The following is a 6,011-nucleotide window of genomic DNA, read 5'->3' on the forward strand; positions in this document are numbered from 1 at the left end:
AGGAGCAGAGACCAAAAAAACTTCTTAGGGCTTTCAGTTATGTGGGCATTGGGAAGTCAGCGACAGCTCGAAGCTTATCGGGATGCGGAAGACAACGTTTCTGCTGATGACATGTCCCAAGTTGGTTAGTTTCCGTGCTGCACTTCTTAGTGTTAAGTTGTATGCCTGCAGAAGTTAGACACGGCAGAATCACGTGGAGACGACCAAGATGTGTCGGGAAATCAGCTGAAAATACTACGATTTCATCCAGGTAACACAAGCAAGTTTTTCACTTGTGGGCACGCAAGATGGTATCAATCATGCGCTCAAATGTCGCAGGCGCGTTGCAGAGCCCGAATGGCATAACTTTAAACTCATATAGGCTATTCGGCGTTACAAAGGCGGTTTTAGCGCGATCACATTCAGCCATTGGCACCTGTCAATACCCAGAACGCAGATCCAAGGATGTAAAGTACTCGGCGCCTTGTAAACAGTGAAGAGCATCGTCTATTCATGGTAGCGGGTGAACATCTTTCTTTGTAATCTTGTTTAGGCGGCGATAGTCCACGCAAAATCGAACGGTGCCATCTTTTTTCTTTACCAGAACCACAGGTGACCACTAAGCGCTTTGAGAAGGCTGTATGACTCCACGTTTAGGCATGTCATCTACTTGCTCCGTAATGACACGGCGCTCTTCGGCAGAAACGTGGTAAGGACGTTGTCGCAGAGGCGATTGTGAGCCGGTGTCAATAGTATGAGTGACAGTCGTGGTGCGGCCCAAAGCAGGTTCCTGAAAGTCGAAAGAAGAGCGAAACTTGTTAAGGAGAGCAACAAGTTGGCGGCGATGCGAGGGGGGGAGGTCTGCGTCAATAGCATTGTCGAAGGCTGACGAACTTGATGGCTCAGACGCACGAGTGATTGCGGCAAAGTGACATGAGGTTTCGTCGGGAAGAATAATATCATCGATATGTTCGACAGGTTGTACATATCCCAAGGTTTCACCACGTAGTAAGCCAATGGGGTAGTTGCAGTTAAACCAGACGCAATTGTAAGAACGGCAAATGAGAGAACGATGCCCTTGCGTTCAGTAAAAACCGGAGATGGCGTGAACACCACCGTGGCGTCAGGTTGCACTGCACATGAAAGGCTAATAGGGAATGAAGCTTCCGGACGCAAGGTGATGTCGTTGTCAGCAATGAGTTGGCAGAGCCGAGGAGAACGATCGGGTGATGGAAATTCACACATTGGCACAAGGGACACTTCTGCACGGGAACAATCGATGATAGCTTCATGACGTGATAATATAACTGAAAATAGCAAGGTTCTAGTGTTCATTCACCAAGACCTCATTTACATCATTCAAGCTGTACCACCTCATGACGGAAATCAATGCGTATGCTTAAGAGTGAAAAAGAGGAGCCTCAACATCACTGTGGTTGGCGCATACCTATCACCATCAACTCAGTTCGATTAAAAAAACACTACGAGACATCATAGCATCAACGCCTGACACGTGTGTTATCATCGGAGATTTTAACGCTCATCATACATTATGGGGAAGTTAGAAGACCAACATTAAGGGCAGAAACTTGGTGTCTTTTGCCTCCAGCAACGAACTTTGGTTACTGAACGATGGCGGTCCTACGTTTTTACGTGGCTCCTCATACAGCAGCTGTCTCAACTTGACTTTTGTTTCGTGAAGCCTAGGGAAGCATACTGAATGGTTTATGGATATAGAAACACATGGGAGTGATCACATTCCAACAAACGTCAAGATCAGTTGATTGTCGCCCCCTAAAGTTAGCGACATGATTAAAAGAGTGGACTGGAAAAAAATTTGTCTCGTGTGGAAGGTCAATGCCAAGAGCACATATTTGATTTACATGTGGCCATCAAGAGCACTGTACAAGAGGCTGTGTGTAGGATCCCATGCTGTGTAAAAGCCATGGACATCGACATAGAGCTTGAATGGCTTCGAGTCTTACGACGATGAGCTGAAAGTAGGTACCGGCGCACGATCGACATCGAGGATTTACGGACTTTAGACGTATGCAGAAGAAGATCCAGCTTTGGTTGGACAAGCTAGAATTTCAACGCTGGATTACTTTCTGCGAGTCACTCGACCCTCGTAAGCCTTTATCGCAGTTATGGAGGATGGTATGAGTTTTGCGTTCATCTCCCATTTAGAAGTCACTGCTCAAGGCCTTAGCCTTTTACCGATATCGACCAGGTGTTGACATGCTGAAGAGTTCTGCGCCGGATTATCAGGGCGAACTGCAGCACTTAACAGCTAATTAACAGCTCACAACTTTCGCGCAGTTGTCTGCCCCCTCGTGATTCCTGCATGGACCTCCCGTTCATCATTCAGGAGCTTATGGCAGCACTCGCTTCGTGCAATCGTACCTCCGCACCAGGACCTGCCGGAATTTTCTACAGAGTCCTGCGTCATCTGGATGAGCACGCGAGAACAGCTCTGCATCAAATATGTAATGATTGTTGGCTAGAGGGCACAGTCCCATTAGGTTGATAAACTAATCGTCTACTACTACTGCTAAAACAGGGCAAGTCACCATTGGCGCTCTCCTCCTATGGCCTGATCGCATTGGCTAGTTGCGTGGGTACAGTGATGGAGTGAATGATCCTCGGCCGCCTGGAGTGGTATTTGGAGTATCACGAGATTTACCCGAATGGCATGGTTGGCTTTTGACGTTGTCGATCATCGATCGATAGCGTCGTCAAGCTAATCACGTACGTTGAACACGAGAAAGGTCATAAGCGTCTTTGCCCCTCTCTGTTCCTTGGCCTCAAAGGAGCCTACGATAACGTTACTCATGAAGTCATCCTTGTGCACTAGAAGAGATTGGAGTGGGTGGCCGAATGTTTAACACGATACGCAGTTATCTCATTATGCAATCTTTTTTTTTTCAGTGTGGAGGCCGGGTAGACATCTGCACATTTCAGTTGTGGCGTTCCTCAGGGTGGTGTAGCGAGCCTCGTGCTATTCAATCTAACACTGGTCGCTCTCGATACGCACCTACTAAACAATATTTGTACATCAACATACGCAGATAACATCTGCGTCTGGACATCTGCAGTTATTCGCCTACAGTTACGAGCGAGAATCCAGAGATCTGCTACTGCAACTGCTTTGTACCTGCGCAATCGAGGCCTGGAAATTTCCTCCGAAAAGTGTGCTCTTCTGGCATTTATGCGCAAACCTATGGCAAAATACACAGTGGTAATTAATGGTCAAATCGTACCCTATTGTCGATCTCACAAACTTTTGGGTGTCATAATCGACAGAGACATATCATGGAGCCCTCTTGTGTTGTATTCGAAATAGCGATTGATGGGCATATATACGCCATATTTTCGCGGGATTGAATCGCGGCTGCGGCGGCTGCATTTCCAATGGAGGCGGAAATGTTGTAGGCCCATGTGCTCAGATTTGGGCGCACGTAAAGAACCACAGGTGTTCAAAATTTCTGGAGCCCTCCCCTACGGCGTCTCTCCTAAGCATATGGTGGTTTTGGGACGTTAAACCCCACATATCAACCAATCAATAAATATGCCATCTTTTCAAGTTTCTCGCTAGAATGACTTGGGGAATACAGCCCAATGCTATTTACGACTGTACAGGGCGTTTTTCCTTGGCTTTCTATGATACAGTCTGCCCGCATTATCAAGTGCCAGAGACAGGTTCACGCATGACACAAAGCGTTCAGGCACAGGTGCTTTGAATCGGTACAGGTTTGCCTCAGAGTGCCTTAACAGTGGCGACTATAACTTTAGCCAAATACCACCTCGTGCAGACCCTTATTGAAATTGAAGCTCTGAGAACAAACTTAAGACATGTGGTCCGGACTCCCCATCACCACCTAGCCTCTCTACCAGTGGTTAGGCCTCTTACTTACTTTTGTCGAACAGTAACTGCACATGGCGACTCTCTACCAGCTAGTTTCACGCCCGCGGCGAGACCTTCATTTCCTCCATGGTGCCTCAAACAGCCTGCCATCAACCTGACAATACAAGGATTCAGAAAAAAAAACGAGATTTGTCAATACCAGCGCTCGAGCAGCTCGCCTTACTTCTGCTGTAGGAGAAGTACCAAGACTGCACCCACGTCTACACAGATGGCTCCATCCTGCCATTCTAACGCACGCCACAGCCATCAAATTCAGAACAGCTCATGTAACTACATCAACGGCAGCAAAGCTTGCAGCGGCTCGCGCTGCGTTGCGTTTAATTAACAACCAAAGCACGCAATGGTGGACAATCTTCTGCGACTGCAAGGCGGTACTGCAGTTCTGTCAAATCTACGCCGTCGTCCGCACGAGCAGTTGGTATTTGAGACAGCGGAAATGCTGCACCATGTAACAGAGAAAGGACAACATGTTATATTTCAGTGGTTGCCAAGCCACTGTGAAATTATTGGTAATGAACGGGCTGATCAAGCTACCCTTCCAGCCCATACGGAAGACAAGGATCAGTCAATACCTCTCTCTAGGACAGATGCTGCTAGAAGGCTCCGCATGCTTGCTCGTCAACGCTCCATGTCACTTTGGAATGAGCCTCTTTTCACGCATGCAAGATTACGGTACCTTGATCCTACGTTAAACTTGTAGCTTCCAACAAAACATCGACGAGCTGGCGCTACTGCTCCGTGCAGACGTTTGTTGGGAGTTGCGTTTAACCGTGCTTCACCGTTCCGCATAGGGATGGCTGACACCACCGCCTGTGCACACTGCGGCGACGAATAGAGAATTTCATACGTCCTGTGTGATTGCCCGGAATATAACCTAAGAAGACAATATTTTTCTAATACACTAAACAAGTTGTTAGGTGACCAGCCGCTGTCAGAAAAAAGTATACTGCGCCTTCGTCATGACTCATCATCACAAAAGAAGGCCGTGCAAGCTCTAGTGGGGCTTCTTGCGTACTACTGGCCTCTCGTAACGCCTCGGAGCGGACTGATTTTGTGTGTGCATGTGTGTCCGTGTTTTTCTCTTGTTTATATTTTTAACTATCTCTCTCTTTGAACCCCCTATTCCCCGACCCCAGTGTAGGGTACCATACTGGATGCTAGCATCTGGTTAACCTCCCTGCCTTCCTTTTTTTTTCTCGTTTTTCTCTCTCTCTCTTGAGCGTATCTATCTGTATAACCACTTAAGTTTGGGTGCTCTCGTGGTCACCCTCTTAAATTGAAGTGCAGCAAAATTAGCATGGGAGGGTAAGATGCTTTGACGAATATGACGCGCTGGTCAAGACATGAATAATTTCAAAATCTTGTCGTGTACGTCGTCAAACACTTCCCGTCAGACAGTGGCACATACCCACGGGCGAGTATGTGCCATTGGTATGCGGGTATGTGCCACAAGTGATTGACACTTAGTGTCTACACAGGAACTACGAGGACACACATGGGCAATTTCAACGCACGAGCGTTACTGAATACCCGACATCGGTAGCGTCGACATGACAAATGCATAGAATCATTGTCAGAGTCCCAGCTGGAATCAAACCGAAGCATTCTGCGTGGCAACGAAGCAAAGTACTACAAGGCTACGCATCTCTCGGAACTACTTTAAATTTCAAACAGATGCTAATCTTCGTGAAACATCAATAGTGGTTGCCGTGCTGCCTATCCAATTCTATAAACACTACATATGCACTCCTTTGATACAACCGTCACGTCGGGTAAACGTGAAATGTGGTTAGTTGCCATGCGCTGAAGTTGATTTATGTAGCAGTGTCCACGGCCAGCATCCTCGCGAGCATCAGCACTTCATATCAGCATTTGGTGTTGCTAATACGCATGTTCCAGTTGGCATCGTTGCACAAGTGAAAACAACTTGTTATATAAACATCTGCAACTCTTCAACATACGTCTGTGCTTGCAAAATTTGTACATATATTTAGGGTCATTTCATGACGTGTCGCTCAATTAAAAAATTGCCACATGAGCACCTTTTATCCGCATGCTTCGCGTAACGTCGGTTCTCAGGTACGTGAGATTTGCCGATTTTTAAAGA

The sequence above is a fragment of the Rhipicephalus microplus genome, chromosome 6 (genome assembly GCF_043290135.1).
Source record: "Rhipicephalus microplus isolate Deutch F79 chromosome 6, USDA_Rmic, whole genome shotgun sequence".
NCBI lineage: Eukaryota > Metazoa > Arthropoda > Arachnida > Ixodida > Ixodidae > Rhipicephalus > Rhipicephalus microplus.